The following is a 22,192-nucleotide window of genomic DNA, read 5'->3' as shown; positions in this document are numbered from 1 at the left end:
GGATTTTCATATTGGTTCACCTTCTTGTCCACCGAAGGCTACATCCAATGTACGTTACACACTCTATGTACGTTACACACTCCCTAATCCTTATTCACTCTTGGAAAGAAACCTTTCCAAGTGATTCTAATCCCTTTCTTATCACACCCGTGTGAAAGAAAGTATTCTGCAATAATAATGAAGAATGTACAACAATGGCGGAATTGCCTTTACAAGTTTGAAAGTAATGTAACTTGCAATCCAATCAACTCTTTGGTAAACTTGAAACACTTTACTTTAAGAAACTTCAGAAAAATCAACTTTCAAAGTTTAAGAACTAGTTGCCAAAAGTGCAGAAAATAATTTCAGAATGTGTATAAGAGCTTTTCAAATTTATACGAGAGTTGTCTGTTTGTGTTGTGAGATTCAATGCCTTTAAATAGACTTTCCAATCACCCATAGTGCCTCTACGAAAAGGTAGGCATGGATTGGAGTGAAGACATTTCGTTTGGGATATGAAATCCATTGCAACAGCACTCAGTAATCGATTACAACCAGTGGGTAATCGATTACCCAAACGCTCTGTCCACTGGGCATTTAAATTCGATTTAGATTAATGGATTATAACATATGGGTAATCGGTTACTCAACTTTATTAAAACTTGTAATTTGTTACTAAAAGACAATAATGGATTACTCTGATCAACTTTAAGTTGGATAACTCTTTTCTCTTACAAGTAACGAGTTACTTAGATGCAGTAACCCATTACATACTATTTTTGAAAATTGTTTGAAGTATATTGAAGTGTTTCAGTTTTCTTTTAAAAATAGTTTGAGCATTAGTACTATCGTATATTCAAGAGTATAGGATAGAAGTTCCTTTTAGACTTAGACTAATTTGTCTTGAAGCTTTGCCCTCTTTATCTTCATAAGTATTCTTCCTTTTCTTCTTTTTGGTGATGTTGGTGTCTTCATCAAAACCGTTCCAAGGTCAAGAGAAAAGATCTTCTTCACAATATCCCTTTTTTTATGATGACAAACCAATATCTTCTTTAAGAATGTAGTTTTCTGAGAGCAGCATACTTTGAGATATGTTGAGATGACTTGAGTATGCTCCCCCTATTTTCTATGCTCCCCCTTTCATTTGGAGTTATGTGCCTGAAAGATTTTAAACAGAATATACACTCTCCCAACTTTGTCCCCCTTTTGACGTCATCAAAAAGTAGAAAAGCCAAGAGTTTCCATCATAATATATATATATATACAACATACATATTCATAAGATATAAAACGACTATCGCAATGCATATCATAAAAACATATATGTTCAAATATTTGATCACAAGTAACAACAAAATAACATAAAGAAAATTTTGTCTGAAAATATGAAATGATTACAACTAGAAAATCAGTAAATTGTTCAGAGACATGCATCAAAACAAACAGAAATCCTAGACATAATCTAAGACTCAAGCTTAGAGCTTTCTTCATCAACGTCCATGCTACTCAGCTTAAAAGAGAGACGATGAAGTTCAAACTGGATTTATTGATTCAGAGTATCAAAGGTATTCATCTGGTTAGTGATGTAGCCTCAAAGAGAAAGCAACTCGTCCATAATCATCTGATTGGAAGGCATGACAGCAGATAAGGAAGATTGAGCATGAAACTTAGAAGGTCGAGGTTTAGGAGGGTTAGGATTGGTAGGTTTTGATTGATCAGTAGGTGCATTCGGTCTATCAGATTGATGCTTATAGGTGCAACGATCAATAGGACCTTAGTTTCCCCATTAGTAGAAACACTAAAATGTTCATGAATATTGGTTATGAAAATTGCATAGGGCAAGGGGCTTTGATTTCCTCGAACATTCCACATTTGTCTCATTATCATCTGAGTCCAATTGATTTTGATGTTAAACTTCATAGTGTACATTAATTGGAGTTCTATGTCACTAATTTGAGAATGGTTTGAAAATTTTGGCAAAATGGCATAGCTCACAAAATAATGAAGCAAACGATCTTCAAGTTTGAGATATCCAACAGATATGATATCCCTATTTTTAATAGTCTCACCAAAACCTTGTTGCTTACACATTTCTATTTCCTCTTTAGAAATTCTACACTGAGAGTGGTAGAAATCCTTTCGATCATAATTATCTCATTCACATACAAGGTTGAAACCTGTTATGCTACCTTGATAGGGTATGTTACAGAACAATGAACTAAAAGTTTTCAAATCCAAAACAATGTCTTTTCCTTTCGCATAGGAAGTAAGACGATTTTTCCGAAAGTTCATGTTACAATAAAATACTCGAACAAGTTTAGGATAAATGACGTTAGTTTCACAACAGAAGTCAAAAAAATTTTGTTGCCATAAAATATAAGGAAAAGTAAAATTTTCAAACTCAAAATTCCCTTCATTACCGTATTTCGGAGTAAGATTACTCCACCGTGAAAGTGCTCCTCAAAGACTTTACGTTGCTCATCATTAGCAAGGAGTCTTGTCAAATCCAGAGGGTTAGACTCCAAATATGAAGTTCATTGGTTCCTTTGATTCACATTTGTGCGTTGCTTCTTTGATCTAGAAGAGGAAGCCATGGATTGTGGTTTTTGAGCTTTTAGGTTTTTGGTTTTTGGAGATTTGGGGTTTTTTGATTTAAGCCACTAAACACGAAAATGATGGTGAAGAAGTGTTTAGAGATGAAAATGTGATATGAATAGACACAAAAATCACCCAAAACGTATCAAAAACGAAGATTTTAGAGATTGATGAAGTTGAACACGAGAGAAAACGAGTTTGAAAAAATGCAGAAAAATCACATATATAACTGCATAGAGTAATCGGTTACTCACTTTGAGTAATCGGTTACTCAAAATTTTAAAAATTTAAAAATTTTCAAACAGCAGCTTTGAGCAATCTTACACACCCCGAGTAATCGGTTACTGAAACACGATGTTCAACCTTTTAATCGATTACTCTTCAGTGTAATCGACTACTGACCCCAGAAAAACTTAATTTTAGGCATATTTATGCTATGGAAATGATTTTTTATCCAAAATTTGAATTTTTTAAACATCAATAAACACTTTTAAGTACAAGTAGGCATGAAATAAATATGATGAAGCACACATATAATCATATAATCATGTTAAGATAGATAAGCTTCATAGAGAATGTCGAATTCTCGTCTAATTTTATAAAAAAAGGTTCTTTAGCCAGTGGTTTAGTGAAAATATCTGCTAGTTGGTTATGAGTATCAACGAATTCTACAATCACATCTTTCTTTTGGACATGGTCCCTAAGGAAGTGATGCCTTATATCTATGTATTTGGTTCTAGAATGCATAACTAGATTCTGTGTGAGGTTTATAGCACTAGTATTTTCACATCTTAGAGAAGTGCAGCCTAAGTCTAAGCCATAATCTCGTAATTGTTGTTTAAGCCACAACACTTGGGCACAACAAATGTTTGTTGCTATATATTCTGCTTCAGCAGTGCTTAGAGCAACACATGCTTGTTTATTGCAAGGCCAAGAGACTAAAGCATTTCCTAAAATGTGACAAGTATCACTTGTACTTTTCCTCTCAATTTTGCATCCAGCAAAATCTGAATCTGAATAACCAACCAAATCACATATACTTTCTTTTGGATAGTACAACCCAACGTCAGTTGTTCCTTTAAGATATTTCATGATCCTCTTAACAGCAACTAAGTGTGATTCTTTTGGTGTAGATTGATAACGAGCACACAGACATACACTAAACATGATATTAGGTCTACTAGTAGTTAAATATAAAAGAGATCCAATCATACCTCGATACTTTGATATTTGAATACATTTTCTAGCTTCGTCTGTATCGATGTACGTACTAGATCCCATAAGAGTAGCTATTGGCTTGCAGTCATCCATATCGAATATTTTCAGCACATCTCTACAATGCGTGGATTGACTTACAAAAATGCCCTTATCAAGTTGTTTGATTTGTAATCCAAGGAAGTAATTCAACTTCCCCATCATCGACATTTCAAACTCTCCTTGCATCATTTTGCCAAAAATCACTACACAAAACTTCTTTAGTACAACCAAAAATAATATCATCTACATAAATTTGAACAAGAAGAGTATGATGATTTATTTTCTTTATAAAGAGTGTAGTGTCGACCTTCCCTTTGGTGAATCCTTTTTCAAGTAAAAAATTGGTTAGACGATCATACCATGCACGTGGAGCTTGCTTCAAGCCATAGAGAGCTTTCTTTAATTTGTAACATGAGAAGGATGTTTGTAATCTTCAAAACCAGGAGTTTGTTCTACAAACACTTCTTCTTGAATATATCCATTCAGAAAAGTATTCTTTACGTCCATTTAATATAGCTGAAAATTTAAAGAACAGGCATATGCAAGCAATAGCCTAATAGCTTCAAGTCTAGCAACTAGAGCAAAGGTTTCATCAAATTATATACCTTCTTCTTGGTTGTATCCTTGGGCTACTAGTCTAGCTTTATTTCTAATAATAATACCATTTTCATCAGATTTATTTCAAAATACTCAACGAGTTCATATGACATGCCTATTTTTAGGTATGGGAACAAGTTATCAAACTTCCTTTCTCTCAAACTAGTTTAACTCTTCTTGCATTGTAAGAATCCAGTGTTCATCCTCGATTGCATCATCAATGTTGGAGGGCTCTATTTGAGAAATGAAAGCAATGTTTGGACAAGCATTTTCTAGCATTAAAAGAGTAGTGACACCCTTACTTATATCACTAATAATGTTGTCAATAGGATGATCTCGATGGGTTCACCATTGTTTTGGTAAATCATAGTGAATATTCTCTTCTTGATGAGATAGATCATCATCCATTTTCAAATGCTCAGAATTAGTTGTAGAATCATTTATCGAAATTTCCTTAGCATGAGAACTTGGCAAGTCCTCTTCATCAAAGGTTAACCCATCCTTTATAATAGGATTGGTTTCATCAAAATATACATGAACGAATTCTTCCATTACTAGAGTTCTTTTATTAAAAGCTCTATAAGCTTTACTCGTAATAGAGTAGCCTAGGAAGATACCTTCATCAACTTTTGCATCAAACTTGTATATGTTATCCTTACCATTATTTAAAACAAAGCATTTACAACCAAATACATGGAAATGAGAAATGTTTGGTTTTCTACCTTTAAAGAGTTCATATGGGGTTATCTTAAGAATTGGTCTTGTAAGAACTCGGTCTGAAACATAACATACAATACTTACTGCATCAGCCCAGAAATATTTTGGGAGGTTAGTTTCATTCAACATTGTACAAGCCAGTTCTTCTAAAGACTGATTCTTTCTCTCTACAACACCATTTTGTTGTGGTGTTCTAGGAGCATAAAAATTGTGATGGATACTAAGATCATCACAGAATTCTTCAAATGAAGAGTTTTGAAATTCTCCCATGATCATTTCTTATAGCAGCGATTTTTAGTGATTTTTCATTCTGAACTCTTTTAGCATAAATGCTAAAGGCTAAGAATGCCTCATTCTTATGAAGTAAGAATAGAGTCCAAGTGTATCTCAAAAAATCGTCTACTATAACAAGAGCACAGTAGTTACCAACATAACTTTTTGTCCTTGAGGGGCCAAATAAGTCTATGTGTAGTAACTGCGATGGTCTATCAGAAGAAACCATATGCATAGATTTAAAAGAAGTTTTTGTTTGTTTACCCATTTGACAAGCACTACATAGTTTGTCTTTAACAAACTTCATTTTGGGTAAACTAACTACTAACTCTTTCTTTATAAGTTTGTTCAAATGCGTCCATATGTATATGAGCAATTCTTCTATGCCAAAGCCATGCATCATGATTATCATTTGCAGCTAAACATGTTATTGGTAAAGAAAAGTCTATGTCAATGATATATATATTAATTATCCTCTTAGCAATGAGTTTAGATTTTTGAGAATTCTTACTTTCAATGATGCACTTATCTGGGTAGAACATCACATGGAAGCCTTTGTCGCATAATTGACTTATGTTTAGAAGATTGTGCTTGAGCCCTTCAACATATAATACACCTTCTATGGTTGTTGAGGGTGGCTTACTAATTCTACGAACTCCAAGTATTTTTCCCATGTTGTTATAAACATATGTGACATAGCCTTTGTCCCTTGGAGTGAGGACAGAGAACTTGTTTCTATCGCTCGTCATGTGTTTTGAGCAGCCGCTATCCAAGTACCATAAGTTGCAGGCGTCTCTCAAATTTTCCTGCAAAACAATTTAAATTTTTTTAGGTACCCCATATTCTTTGGGTCCTATACAGTTAGTACCTTTCTCAACCCATCTAAAATGACCTAGGGGTACACCATATTTTCTAATTTTACAAGTATTTGGTGTATGTCCATGGTTTTTGCAATATGTACATGTGGGTTGATGTTCATGTATCCTAGATTTATTTTTACTATTTTTAAATGCATGGATACCTTATTTTTCAAAGTTTATCTTAGTTGAGATACTTTGTTTCTTAGAACCATTGCTATTTGAATAGCCAAGACCTCTTCAGTCTGTTGAGTGTCCTTGATCATTAATGATCTTTTCTAAACTTTTACTACTCTTATTCATCTTATTAAGTTCAAGATTTAAAGTTGAAACTTTATTTTCAAGTTTTTTGTTTTACAAACATATTTGTGAGTTTAAAATATTCATCATACAAGTCATTCAATGTAGTTTGTAATTTAGAAGAATATAGTTGATTATTTTTTACCTCTTCATCATCTGAATCATGAGATGCCATCAATGAAAGATGTGCTTGTTCTTCATTTTCTTGTTCAGAAGCGGAACTGGTATCATTATCTTCCAAAGCAATGTAGGTTCTCCATCTAGTCCTCATTTTGTTATTCCCTCTGAAGGACTTTTTTTCAAGTTTGGACAGTCCATCTTCATATGTCCAGGCTTGCCACATTCGAAGCATGTGAAATTTTGGTTTGAAGTGGAGGTGTCATTGTTTTTAGTGAATTTCCTTATTTGTCCAGTTTTACCACTTTTGTTCATTTTAAGGAACTTGCTGAATTTCTTTACAAGAAGACTCATGTCTTCCATTTCTTCCTTGTCAAACTCATCTTCTGATTATTCATATTTGTCTACTTTCGCCTTGAGAAATATTCTTCTTTTTATTTTCTTGCTCTTCATGTTGGTCAAGTTGGCTGAGTTCTAATTCATGTTCCTGCAATTTACCAAACAAAGCAGCCAAAGACATTTTCGATAAACTTCTCTTTTCAGAAATGGTTGTTACCTTGGGTTGCCATGTTCTGGTGAGTGATCTTAGAACCTTCAAGTTCAAGTCATTGATTGATAGTATCTTACCAAGAGCAATAAGATGATTTGTAAGAGGAGTAAACCTCTTTTGAAGATCCAAAATTTTCTCTCCAGATTTCGAACGAAACATTTCATATTCCTGGGAAAGAGTGTAGGGTCTTGATCTTTTCACCTCCTCTGTTCCTTCATGTGTTGTCTCTAGAGTATCCCACATTTCTTTGGCAGATTTGTAGTTTGATAATCTAAAGCATTCGTCTATGCCAAGTGATGATATGAGGATGTTCTTTGCTTTGAGATCATACTACACCTTCTTTTTATCTTCATCATTCCTTGAAGATTTGGGTTTTACTTCTCTTACACTGTTGATTATGGTGAAGGATTCATATGGTCCTTCTTCAATTGCATTCCGTATGTCCAACTCTTGAGATTCTATGAAGATCCTCATTCTGATTTTCCAAAAGTCATAGCACTATCCAACAAAGCTTGGAGGGCGGTTGATGTTGGAACCTTCTCCTAGGAAAGATCTTGAGGCCATCTTTGGTATAGGATCAGATTTGAGAATAACTTACTCAAAAATAGCTCTAGTGCCAATTGTAAGACTGAGATTGCAACTAAGAGGGGGATGAATTAGTTGACTTAAAATTATGGCTAATTTTTCTGCAAAATCAAGAGTTAAACTGCAGCGCAAAATATATGCAGAAATTAAACGAGTAAATAATCAAAGAGATAAGAGATAAGAGAATACACAAGGATTTTTATATTGGTTCACCTTCTTGTCCACTGAAGGCTACATCCAGTACTCTTGCAGCACAAGAGATTAGTCCACTAAAGATTATGAGTTGCAATTACAATATCTCACTCCGAGATCTCTATGTACCTTACACACTCCCTAATCCATATTCACTCTTGAAAAAAAACCTTGACAATGATTCTAATCCCTTTTCTTATCACACCCTTGTGAAAGAAAGTATTCTGCAATAATAATGAAGAATGTACAATAATGGCGGAATTGCCTTTACAAGTTTGAAAGTAATTTAACTTGCAATCCAATCAACTCTTTTGTATACTTAGTAATAATGCTCTTTATAAGTTGGTAAACTTGTAACACTTTAATTTAAGCAACTTCAGAAAAATCAACTTTGAAAGTTTAAGAACTAGTTGCGAAAAGTGCAGAAAATAATTTCAGAATGTGTGTATGAGCTTTTGAAATTTGTATGAGAGTTGTGTGTTTTTGTTATGAGATTCAATGCCTTTAAATAGACTTTCCAATCACCCATAGTGCCTCTACGAAAAGGTAGGAATGGATTGGAGTGAAGACATTTCGTTTGGGATGAAAATCTTTCATTTTGAAATCTGAAATCTGATGCAATAGCACTCAGTAATCAATTAAACCAGTAGGTAATCGATTACTCGCACGTTCTTTCCATTGGTCATTTAAATTCAATTTAGAGTAATCGATTATAGAAAGTGGGTAATTGGTTACTCAACTTTATTAAAACTAGTAATATGTTACTCAAACACAGAAATGGATTACTCTGATCAGTTTTAAGTTGGATAACTCTTTTCTCACACAGGTAACCTATTACTTAGATGCAGTAACCCGTTACACAATATTTTTTGAAAATTGTTTTAAGTATTTTGAAGTGTTTCAATTTTCTTTTAAAAATAATAGTTTGAGCATTACTACTATTGTATATTCAAGAGTATAGGATAGCAGTACCTATTTAGACTTAGACTAATTTGTCTTGAAGCTTTGTCTTCTTTGTCTTCATAAGTATTCTTCCATTTCTTCTTTTAGGTTATGTTGGTGTCTTCATCAAAACCGTGTCAAGGTCAGGAGCAAATATCTTCTTCACATGCTCTAGATAAATATTTCACCAAAGGAGAACTAACTAATAAATTTTTGCATTGTCTTGATAGGAGGTGACAACCTAAAGTTACAGCTATCATGGAATCCACGGATCTTGACTCCAAGCCTTTGGCAACACTATTTGGAAAGCTTCAAGAGCACGAGATGGAACTAGGGCACTTGAAGATGCAAGGAATCAGACCGCAAAAGGAATGGCATATCTCTTAAAGGAACAACGTCTCAACCTACTGAAGAGAATGAAGATGTTGAGTCTAATTCAGATATTGATGATGAAACGGTGAGCCTTCTTGTACGAAAATTCAGGATGTTCTTCAAGAAAGGAGGCTTTAAAAATTTTCAGAAGAAAGAAGCGCGTGAATCAACTCGAAAAGGCAAAGGTAATACAGAGCGCTTCACTTGCCACGAGTGTGGTAAGCTAGGACACATGAGATTTCAATGTTCTACTTATCTCAAGAAAGTTGATTCGAAGAAGAGCACTCCTCGGGACTTCAAGTCAAAGAAAGCCTACATTTGTCTGGGACGCACTAGAGGAGTATACGACGTCAAGCACCTCAAATGAGGAGGAGACTGCTAAGCAATGCCTAATGACCAGAACAAATGAAGCTTGCGACTCAAATAATTCAAAGGAGACTAATAATGAGGTATACTCTAACACCTCATCATCTTCTGATGACTCACCTCCTTATGAGGACTTATATAATGCTTATGTCGAATTGCATGAGGAATTAAATATATTAGATAGGATTAGTGCCGATAGAAAACACGTAATCCTTCTAAATGAAGAGAAAATAGTCCTATTACAGAAAGAATTACACGAGTTGAAACATGAGAATGAAACCTTAGATCTAATATTTTCTTGTAATACATGTGATGGCTCAAATGATAAATTATGTCAATCAACTATCTGTGAGTCGTGCGAGACTTTGAGAAATGAAAATTTGAAACTTAATGAAAAACTCACAAAACTCAAAGAGAGTCAGAACAAACTAAACACTATGCTTAGTCAAACTAGAACCGTTTATGACCATACTGGATTAGGGTATATCCCCCCTTCGCGTAGGAAACGACCATATAGGAAACCTGTAACTCGACCAAATAAAAAGTTTTATAATAAGAAAGTTTCTACATGTTTCTATTGTGGCACTCATGGCCACACTTCCTACTTTTGTTATATCAGAAAGTATGGTGTGTCGAGTGGCGTATACGCGTGGATGAAAAAGGGAGATAACTCCCTGGTTACTAACAGAAAAGGACCCAATATAAATTGGGCACCGAAAGAAGCAAGTGATCTATTTTGCAGGTATGTCTACGAGCACATGGGCATCATTGGTATCTTGATAGTAGGTGTTCGAGGCATATGACTGGTGATAGATCGAAATTCCTAGATCTACCATTAAAGGAAAAAGGTTTTGTCACGTATGGAGACAAAAACAAAGGGAAGATACTTGGCACCAGGGCAATTGGAAAATCAACTCAAGTAGTGATCGACAATGTACTATACGTTGAAGGACTAGAGTACAATCTATTGAGTATCAACCAACTTTGCAACAAACGTAATCATATATCTTTCGACTCTGAATGTTGTATAATTCGTGACAATTTATCTAATAAGGTTAAGTTTGTCGGATATCGTATTATTCACATCTATATGGTTAACCTGGAGGATGTCACGACACTATTTTCAAAATATTTTATATCTAAGGAAGATGATATTTGGCTTTGGCATAGGCGCGTCGCTCATATTCATGTAAAGCATCTAGATAAATTATCTAAAAATGATTTGGTTGAAGGACTACCAAAACTAGATTTTAGAAATCAGGAAACTTGTGACACTTGTCAAAAGTGTAAACAAGTTAAAAACTCTTTCGGTTAAAAGAATGTAATATCCACAACAAGACCACTCGAGCTTCTCCATATGGACTTGTTTGGACCATAATAGATTATGAGTTTTGGTGGTAGCTTCTACGCCTTAGTAATTGTTGATGATTTTTCTAGATTCACATGGACACTATTTTTATCTTCTAAGAGTGATGCATTCAAATCTTTCAAAAACCTGGCCAAACAAATCCAAAATTAGTTCAATCTTAAAATTGTATACATTTGATCTGATCATAGTGGCGAGTTTGAAAACCACCAGTTTGATAAATTTTGTAATAAACATGGTATCATGCATCAGTTCTCGGCTCCTTGTAATCCTCTACAAAATGGAATTGTTGAGAGGAAAAATTGAGTTCTAGAGGAGCTTGCTAGAACCATGCTGAACGAAAGCAAGGTTCCTAAGTACTTCTGGGCAAATGCAGTGCATACTGCTTGCTATGTAATAAATCGTATACTCTTGAAGCCTACTTTTTTGAAAACTCCACATGAACTTTTAAAAGGTCGAAAACCGAATATTGCTCAATTTCATGCTTTCGGATGTAAATTTTTTACTTTAAATAATGGAAAAAGAGGATTAGGAAATTTTGAGTCAAAAGTGGATGAGGGAATATTTTTTGGGGTATTCGTTACATAGTAGAGCTTATTGAGTGTTTAATAAATATTCAATGCAAGTAGAAGAGTCTGTACATGTTCATTTTAATGAATCTTCTCCAAAAGAGAAGAGAAAGGTATTTTCTGATGATGTTGCAGGTGCTTTAGAAGAAGCATACTCTAAGGGCATGGACCAGGACAAAGAAGAAGAGCAGAGCAAATTGTCCATGATGAGTATTAGGACTTGCCGATTGTGTGTAAGACCAAGAAAGATCATCCACTTGATAAAGTTATAGGTGATATCTCTATGGGAGTGGTTTCCCATAGTTCTTTATGAAATTTCTGTAACTTCGTTGCTTTAGTATCTCTGATCGAGCCAAAGACCATCGATGAGGCCATTGAGGTTGTGCACTAGTGCTAAACATACCTAAAATTCATACACTTTTATGGCACTTATCTTAAGCATAATTGAGAAAAACCAACTCAAAACAACACTTTTTGTATAAAATATCACAATCTTGTATATTTGTGTGTGTATTTCTTTTTTATGTATTTTGTAGGATTTAGATTGAAGAAAAGAAGAGAAAAAAGGCTCATGGTCAAAAAGAAAAAGAAGTCAAAAACCAAGGTGCTCAACCAGGCAGCTAAGCGTGGACCAAGCCACGCTAAGCTGACCTGGACACTAGCCTGGCCTAGACCAAGCTCCTCAAGCAAGCAGTTTAGCGGACCTTCTTGGCCGCTCAACCTAGCACCAGTCTAGTCCTAGCACGGTCAGAAATCAGCTTGACACTGTCAGACACAAGCTAGGCACATGCCCAAGCTTCTGAACAAGCAGCTTAGCGATCGAACAAAGTAGCTTAGCGGAGAACCAGACTCCTGACCAGATCAGCAAGCACCAGGCCACGTTCCAGTCTGCACAGTCAAAGCTATTGAACAAGCAGCTTAGCGGTGTAACAAGTGTTCTAAGTGGTGTGCACCCAGACTTGACTTAACCATCAAGCAAACCATGAAGTCACCACTTGGTCCCAAAGCCAAAAGAACATCCAACACGCTTAGTGGCCAAAGGCTACAACCAGGAGGAAGGCATCGATTATGATGAGACCTACGCTCCTGTAGCCAGATTAGAGGCCATTATGATGCTCTTATTCTTCACATCGATTATGTACTTTAAGTTCTTTCAAATGGAAGTTAAGTGTACCTTTCTGAATGGTTACATTCAAGAGGAGGTGTATGTAGATCAACCACCCGGCTTTGAAAATTTTAAATTTCTGAACCATGTATATAAACTCAAGAAGGCTCTCTATGGTCTGAAACAGGACCATAGACCTTGGTATGACAGATTGTGCTCTTTTCTTTTAGAAAAAGGGTTCGTGAAGGGTATGGTTGATACTACCCTCTTTATCTGTATATTAGATGATCATGTATTGTTAGTTCAAATGTATGTTGATGATATAATTTTCCAATCTACTAATGATATTCTTTGTAAAGAATTTTCTGAGATGATGCTGGGAGAATTTGAGATGTCGATGATCGGTGAGCTGACTTTCTTTCTCAGGCTACAAAGTAAACAAACGGAAAGTCGCATCTTCATTCATCAATCGAACAACTGCAAGGAGCTACTCAAGAAGTTCAACATGGAAAAATGTAAAGAAGCTTCTATACATATGGCGTCAGCTTACTATCTAGAAAAAGACGAAAAGGGAAAAGCTATTGAGGTAACCAAGTATCGAGGGATCATCAACTCTTTATTATATTTGACTGTGGGTCATCCTGATATTATGTTTAATGTTTGCATGTGTGCAAGATTTCAAGCATTACCTAAAGATGCACATTATAGTATTGTTAAACAAATCATGAGATATTTAAAAGGAACTATAAATATGAGATTATGGTATCCTAGGGATGCCTCACTATCCTTTCTAGGGTATTCTGATTCCGATTTTGTTGGATGTAAGTTGGATCGGAAGAGCACTAGTGGGACTTGTCACTTACTAGGCAGTTCCTTAGTAGCGTGGCATAGTAAAAAGCAAGCTTATGTTTCTTTGTCCACCGCCGAAGCGGAATACATTGTCGCTGGTGTGTGTTGCGCTCAAATCCTATGGATGACGCATCAACTTAAGGAATTTGGTCTTAATCTAGAAAAGATTCCTATCAAATGTGATAATACAAGTGCCATAAACCTATCCAAAAATCTCATCTTGCATTCGAGAACCAAGCATATAGAAATTAGGCATCACTTCTTGCGTGATCATGTTCAAAAAGGCGATTGTGTGCTTTAATTTGTTGAAACTACTAAACAATTAGCAGATATTTTCACCAAGCCCCTTTCATGATATACTTTATATGTTCTTCGAAGAGAACTTGCTTGGAATCCTTGATGAAAAATATTTTGATTAAATCATCTACCAGATTATTATTTGCTTCGCATGTTGAATGCCTTATATGCTTCAAAATGAATAATTGTTGAATGCATTCTATTCCTAATATAATTCACGATGTAGTATAATAAGCTCTATATGTATGTATGTTTGCTTAAAATAGTTAAATATAGGTTAAAAATCTATGCATGCTTTTAAAACTCAAAAACCTACTTGATTCTACAAATCTTATGTTAGTTAATCGATTAACCAAAAGTCTTAATCGATTAAAATAAGTTCTAGTAGCTAAAACTTTATTTTCAAAGAACTTTAATCGATTAACGCTTCATCTTAATCGATTACCTAAGCTTATTTTTCTAATTTCATGATTGTGTTCTCTTTGAGACATATTTTCTCTTTGCTTTTATTGGTTTGTAATAGTTACTATCTACTTGTGCTGAACTTTTATAACTTGATATGCATGATGTTGAACTTTGAATGTTACTGGTTTTTCAATCGCTTATATCATATGTTTACTTATGTCATATATAGTATGAATGTGTGTTTAATGGTTCTTGACCATGTTAATTATATGCATCTATCGTGTATGGTTAAGCCTGTTGTTTACATGCTATGATATCAATGCTTGATCATTCAATGCTTAACTAGTTATTCTATAGCCATCTATGCCATTAAAAATGTTCATTCACTATCTTTTTACCATTTAATTGATTAACACCATGTATTTAATCGATTAAGTGTCGTTAACAAGAGCATTTGTTCAAGCTTCTTAAAACTGGTTAATTAGTTAAATTCCCAAATTAATTGATTGATTATAGTTTTGTTATCACTACATAACTCTTCTTACTTTTGACTAGATTGATTAGTTTATCTTTTTAATAATGTCAAAAGGGGGAGAAAGGTTGCTTTGTTGTTCGATGTGTTTGCAGGTTGTTGTAAACATTAAAATCCAGCTTCCATGTTTTCGCTACCCACTTACATTAAGGGGGAGCAATGTGATTTAAATTTGGAATTACCAACCATGCATTATATAACCATCATCAAGTTATGCATCAAACAATATATGATGTGGAGTTTGTCATCATCAAAAAGGGGGAGATTGAAAGTGTAAATTGTCAAGTAGCGCACTTTTGGATTTTGCCTATGTTTTGATGAAGACAAGGATTTTGTGAAAGCTTGGAGATGACTCAACAAATCAACATGTCGTGGACTCAAGGGTTTCATATGTAGACTAGGTTTTTTGATGGAGTTATTTTTAGAAGTCTAAGATGTGTGCCTTAGATATTTGAGTCTATGTTAGGTAAACCTATATGCAATTCTCACAAGCCTTAAAAGTAATCATTTCATTTATATGAGACATTCCATCTATATCATTATGAATTGAAGCATTAATTATACATGTTACTTGTGCATCTTAGACATAATATATCGGTAAAACATGTATTGTTGATAAGCATAACATATAGGTTGTTTACCATTTAATTAATAAGCTGAAAATGTGCCAATTAATAGATTAAGAGATGTGTTAATTGATTAACGTGATTACGGTTCCAAAAGAAAACTGAAAACCAGAAAACAGTTATTCCCAACAAACCGTTAATCGATTAAATGGGTATTTAATTGATTCACTGGGACTCAAAATGGTTTTCTATAAAGACTGCAAATTCAAAACGTGTACCACATCATATCATTCATTTTTAGAAATTTCTAGGTGCATATTTTCGTGTTTGATTGTGTCATATAGGCATAGTGAAATGCATTATGAGATACTGAGAGATAGTACCATGCTTAGGCTTTAATTGTCATCATATTGCATGTGGTTTATATGTTACACATTCATATCTTTTCTTGCATGTTTTCTTGCATTTCTTTAAGAGAATTTTAGGGTAGAAATTATGTGTTTCTGCATCTTCATAAACTCATTCATATTCATATTATATTGTGAGTTTTGTATATGGGTTTTATTTGAGTTTTTTAATTGTAATATTTTGAGCAAAAGTGTGCTTTATAAAAATCTGTTTTGTGTACTGTTTTGTAATAAGGAAATTTTTCTCTTGGTGTCTTATCACCTAAGAGATTTGGTGTGTCTTCACCAACACTTAGAGGTCTTAAGTTTAGAACGAGTTCTTGGATGGGGCTAGATAGCAAGAAAGGTTTTCTTAGGCGATTGAGAGAGTCAAACAAGGAAAGTGGGTTCTTGGATTGAAGAAGGGAGTGAGTAAGTGTTGTATTGGAAGTTTGCATTTAACTATACATTCGGTTCAATATTAATGAATAAAAATCTCTTGGGATCAGAAGGGCAGGCCTGGATGTAGTTTTCAAGTGGACCAGCGAACGAACCAGGATAAAATTCCTTGTTGTAGGCTTTTTCTATCCCTTATCTCTTTACATTTCAAGTCTTATTATTGTATGATATTGGCTGATATTTTTGATATTGTTAGGTTGTTGTATCTAGTTTAATTCTGTATAAAAATATCTACTTTATCTGTTCTTGATTGTCGGTGACTTACTATGCAAGAACCCATACTACCTTTTGTTGTTTTGTATGTGTTAATCGATTAAGGCATACATTTAATCGATTAACTATGGCTTTTTCCAGAATAGGGCTTTGGTGCGAAAATAAGAAATTGATAATCATGACACCTATTCAACACCCCCCCTTATAGGTGTGTTTTCTCCATGGATTTTCCAAGGCTTCAAGTGTGACCAGTCCTGCACGGAAGGATGTGCACGAAGGGTCGCAAGCCCAATCATCCGGAAGTAGTGTGTTTGCGAATGGTTTTCATGGTTGAAGTCAAGTTGCGGTGGTGTAAGACGCACGAAACAGTGCTGCACGATGAAGGCTTGTGCCACGGAAATATGTGCGCACCTCGGGAAATATGTGTGCACCTAGGCGTATCTGTTGCATGTGACGCCCTAAGGGTTGAGCCACACCACGTATAGGGGTGAGCCTGTTCGTCGGAAGTGCGTTTGGGGAGGATTTGGTAGTCGGATAAATTTTGAACCTTGGTCCCTATCGATTTTGGCGGTTACCTTTTCTGTTCGCGCTCGACGAAGCGCATCCGGCGGCACCATGTGTTTCATTTGCTATCATGACATTGGCATTGCACGGAGTGGTTCGTATGGTATCGTCGAGTCTGTCCCATGGAAGGGCGCGTGAGTGGCAATTATGATGGGAGTGGTTTGTATGGTTCCATTAAACAATCAGCACACAAACCTTCCCATGTTCACCTTATGTCATTTCAGACCATCGTTCAATTATGGTTCTTGTGTTGCGTACCCGTTAAGTGGTATTCATGCGCCTCTTATGTGTCATTCCATCTAGACCCCTTTTAGAGGTTGTTGCATGATTCGAAATTGGTGTGTGTGATGTGATAGCTGTGAATTGTGATGGCTTGCGTTCTCACTCGTGTCTAGTGTTCCCTTAGATGCAGTGCATGCAACGAACACGGGATGAAGAGTATGCCTCGTTGAGTCCCTTTGATTTAACGGTTCCCTTGAATAACACTTTACCAAGGTGTCGGTCTTGCTTAACCATTTGTGGTGGAAACACTTGCATGTCGAGCAAAGTCGTTGATGGATGCTACCTGGTTGAGCCTGCCAGTAGTCATATGCTTGTCTCAAAGATTAAGCCAAGCATGTGTAAGTATGAACTAATTCAGACTGTGAAACTTCAAATGGCTCATTAAATCAGTTATAGTTTGTTTGATGGTATCTACTACTCGGATAACCGTAGTTATTCTAGAGCTAATACGTGCAACAAAACCCGACTTCTAAAAGGGATGCATTTATTAGTTAAAAGGTCGGCGAATCATCATTCAGATTTATACCCTATCAACTTTTGATGGTAGGATAGTGGCCTACCATGGTGGTGACTGGTGACGGAGAATTAGGGTTCAATTCCGTAGAGGGAGCCTGAGAAACGGCTACCACATCCAAGGAAGGTAGCATGCGCAAAAATTACCGAACCCTGACACGGAGAGGTAGTGACAATAAATAACAGTATCGGGCTCATTGAGTCTGGTAATTGGAATTAGTACAATCTAAATCTCTTAACGAGCATCCATTGGAGGGCAAGTCTAGTGCCAGCAGTAGCATTAATTCTAGCTCCAATAGCGTATATTTAAGTTGTAGCACTTAAAAAGCTCGTAATTGGACCTTGGGTTGGGTCGATCGGTCCGCCATTCGTGTGCACCGGTCGACTTGTCCCTTCTATCGGCGATGCGCTTCTGGCCTTAACTAGCCTGGTCGTGCCCCTGACGCTATTACTTTAAAGAAATTAGAGTGCTCAAAGCAAGCCTAGGCTCTGGATACATTTGCATGGAATAACACCATAAGATTCTGATCCTATTATGTTGGCCTTCGGGATCGGAGTAATGACTAACAGGGACAGTCGGGGGCCTTTTTATTTTATAGTCAGAGGTGAAATTCTTGGATTTATGAAAGACGAACAACTGCAAACGCATTTGTCAAGAATGTTTTCATTAATCAAGAACGAAAGTTGGGGGCTTAAAGACGAGCAGATAATGTCCTAGTCTCAACCATAAACGATGCCGACCAGGGATCAACGAATGTTACTTTTAGGTTTCCACTAGCACCTTATGAGAAATCAAAGTCCTTGGGTTCTGGGGAGAGTATGGTCACAAGGCTGAAACTTAAAGGAATTGACGAAAGGGCACCACCAGGAGTGGAGCCTGCGACTTAATTTGACTCAACACGGGGAAACTTACCAGGTCCAGACATAGTAAGGATTGACAGATTGAGAGCTCTTTCTTGATTCTATGAGTGGTGGTGCATAGCCGTTCTTAGTTGGTGGAGCAATTTGTCTACTTAATTCCGTCAACGAACGAGACCTCAGCCTGCTAACTAGTTATGTGGAGGTAACACTCCACGACCAGCTTCTTAGAATGACTACGGCTTTTTAGGCCACGGAAGTTTGATGCAACAATAGGTTTGAGATGCCCTTAGATGTTCTAGGCTACACGGGAGCTACACTGATGTATTCAACGACTCTATAGCCTTGGCCAACAGGCCTGGGTAATCTTTGAAATTTCATCGTGATGGGGATAGATTATTGCAATTGTTGGTCTTCAACAAGGAATTCCTAGTAAGCGCGAGTCATCATCTCGCGTTGACTACATCCCCGCCCTTTGTACATACCGCCCGTCGCTCCTACTGATTGAATGGTCCGGTGAAGTGTTCGGATTGCGGCGACATGGGCGGTTCGCTATCAACGACGTTGTAATAAGTCCACTAAACCTTATAATTTAGAGGAAGGAGAAGTTGTAATAAGGTTTTTGTAGGTGAACCTGCGGTAGGATCATTATCGACCCCGTGAATTTGTTTTACTCCTCAAGGGTGGCTAGAGGTGTTTGGCACCTCAGTCCCTCTCGTGTCAGGAGGCGCCACACCCTCTGTGGTGTCCTCCTGGTCTAATAACAAAACCCCAGCATGGAACGCGCCAAGGAAATTGAAATCATTTAGTTTGCCCCTGTCGGCCCGGAATGATGCTGGTGCGGGTGGCGTTGCGACACTCTTATCCTAAAGACTCTCGACAATGGATATATCGGCTCTTGCGTCGATGAAGAATGTAGCAAAATACAGTACTTGATGTGAATTGCATAATCCTGTGAACCATCGAGTCTTTGAACGTAAGTTGCGCCTGAAGCCATTAGGTCGAGGGCACACTTGACTGAGTGTTGCACATTGTTGCCTCGTGCCTTGGCCCCATGCTAGGAACCAAGCGGGGCGGATGGTGCAATTCACACGGTGGAGGGCGCCGTGATGGATGGTGGCTGAGCTAAAGCTCAAGACCGATCGTGCATGTCACCCCCACCAATAAGCGGAAGAAAAGAAGCATGCAGGGCTCCCCATTCAGTTTAAGCATATTAATAAGTGGAGGAAAAGAAACTAACAAGGATTCCCTTAGTAATGGCGAGCGAACCGGGAAAAGCACACCATGAGAATCGGTTGCCCTCAGTGTGTGAATTGTAGTTTGGAGAAGCGTCCTCAGCGATGGACCGGGTACATATCCCCTGGAAAGGAACGCCAGATAGAGTGAGAGCCACATCATGATCGGACCCTGCCGCACCACGAGGCGCTGTCTGCGAGTCAGGTTGTTTAGGAATGCAACCCCAATCGGGCAGTAAATTTGTCGAAGGCTAAATATTGGCGAGAGACCGATAAATAAAAAGTATCCCGAGGGAAAGATGTAAAGGACTTTGAAAAGAGAGTCAAAGAGTGCTAGAAAATGTCAGGAGGGAAGCGGATAAAGGCCGACGACGTGCCTCGGTCGGATGTCGAACAGTGAGAGTCAGTCCACCAATGGACTCGGGTCATGGACCGATGCGAATTGTGATGGAGGCCCAAGCTTGGGCTGTTGACATCCTTGTGGAGGCGTCATCATTGCGAGTGTGGTTGGAAGCACGTGCCATTTAGTGTGCTTCAGCACCTATGTGCAGCGGGCGTCGGCCTATGGGCTCCCCATTTGGCTCGTCTTGAAACAGGGACCAAGGAGTCTGACATGTGTGTGAGTCAGCAGGAAAGTAAAACCATAAGGCGTAAGGAAGCTGATTGGTGGGATCCCCTTGTGGGTTACACCGCCGACCAACCCTGATCTTATGTGAAGTGTTCGAGTGAAAGCATACATGTCGGGTCCCGAAAGATGGTGAACAATGCCTGAGCAGGGAGAAGCCAGAGGAAACTCCGGTGGAGGTGAAAGACTAATCGAATCGTCTAGTGGCAGTTTCCCTCTGAAGTTTCTATCAAGTAAAGCCAATGATTAGAGGCAACAGGGACGCAACACCCTCGACCTGTTCTCAAACTTTAAATAGGTAGGACAACGTGGCTGCTTTGTTGAGCCACGCCACACAATCGAGACCTCTAAGTGGGCCATTTTTGGTATGTAGAACTGGCGATACGATTTGAACCGGAAGTTAGGTTGCCCTTCCCAACTATGCGCTAACCTAGACCTCACAAAGGGTTGTTGGTCGATAAGACAGCATGACGATGGTCATGGAAGTTGAAATTTGCTAAAGAGTGTCTAACAACTCACCTGTCGAATCAACTAGCCCCGAAAGTGGATGGTGCTAAAGCATGCGACCTATTCTCGGGTGTCGGGGCAAGGGCCAGACCTCGATGAGTAGGAGGGTACAACAGTCCTGCAAAACCTATGGTGTGAGCTCGGGCAGAGCGGTCATCGGTGCAGATCTTGGTGGTAGTATCAAATATTCAAATGAGAACTTTGAAGGCTGAAGAGGGGAAAGGTTCCATGTGAATGGCACTTGAACATGAGTTAGTCGATACTAAGGGATGGGGTAAGCCCATCTGATAGCACTCTAAGTGCGCACTCCGAAAGGGAATCAGGTTAAAATTCCTGAACCGGGACGTGGCGGCTGGTGGCAACGTTAGGGAGTCCGGAGATGTCGGCAGGCCCCCCGGAAAGAGTTATATTTTCTGTTTAATAGTCTGCCCACCCTAGAAACGGCTTAGTTGGAGCTAGGGTCCAGCGGTTGGAACAGCACCGCACATCGCATAGTGTCTGGTGCGCCCCCAGCGACCCTTGCAGGAATGCTTGGAATATTATTCTAAACATTTCCCAAGTTACGACAAAGTAACATCGAGGCATTTAGTCAAATGATTTTCAGTGCGGTAGACGCCATGGTACCATGACGAACAACATCGCCTAGGAGTTGAATTTCGACTTGAGACTTTGCAGCCAACCATGGCAAAACAATTATGGTTCCCCTCCAAATATGGAGACATTTCATGACGGGGTCAGCGTCTTACGATAAATTCACCAAAATAGGGAATGGGGCTGAAGCAAGAATCTCATGCAAGGCACGGGTCACTTTCACCAAGCACTCGGAACATGTGCCGTCACTTTCATCTAGTAGCACTCAGACACATGTGTCATGGCCTTCACCTAGCACTTCGAGCGATGTAATTTCTAACTATATAGACTACTGCTAATCGTGACTTGGATATCACGATAACCTTTATTTCTACTTGAAAAACCATAGCGCAGTTAACAACTATACTATACCGTTTCGAGGGGTCACGCCCCCGCAACCCCACACCCCCTGAATGGTGCCCCACCACCCCCTCTGCCCATACCTCAGAGCCAAAAGCCCAACCATAGTCTGTGCCTCGACCCTACGGATGTGACCCTTGCTTAGTGAAGGTCATATGATCTTTGACCTAGG

The 22,192-nt window shown here is 37.8% G+C and overlaps 2 long non-coding RNA genes across 2 annotated transcripts in view; one reads left to right on the top strand and one right to left on the bottom strand.

The window, feature by feature from the left end:
* The window catches only part of LOC109335574, a 96,948-nt gene extending 78,384 nt beyond the window's left edge, over positions 1 to 18,564 (bottom strand). The window contains exon 1 of the long non-coding RNA XR_002106211.1: positions 18,147 to 18,564. This is a non-coding gene — a long non-coding RNA (uncharacterized LOC109335574). The remainder of the gene's footprint in view (positions 1 to 18,146) is intronic.
* LOC109335562 lies at positions 19,855 to 21,429 on the top strand. Its single transcript, XR_002106209.1, has 3 exons — positions 19,855 to 19,957; positions 21,134 to 21,137; positions 21,420 to 21,429. It is a non-coding gene; the product is annotated as an uncharacterized LOC109335562 (long non-coding RNA).

Source organism: Lupinus angustifolius, chromosome LG02 (assembly GCF_001865875.1).
Source record: "Lupinus angustifolius cultivar Tanjil chromosome LG02, LupAngTanjil_v1.0, whole genome shotgun sequence".
Lineage (NCBI taxonomy): Eukaryota > Viridiplantae > Streptophyta > Magnoliopsida > Fabales > Fabaceae > Lupinus > Lupinus angustifolius.
The sequence above is the reverse complement of the archived record's forward strand: the minus strand, read 5'-3'. Positions and strand labels throughout refer to the sequence as shown.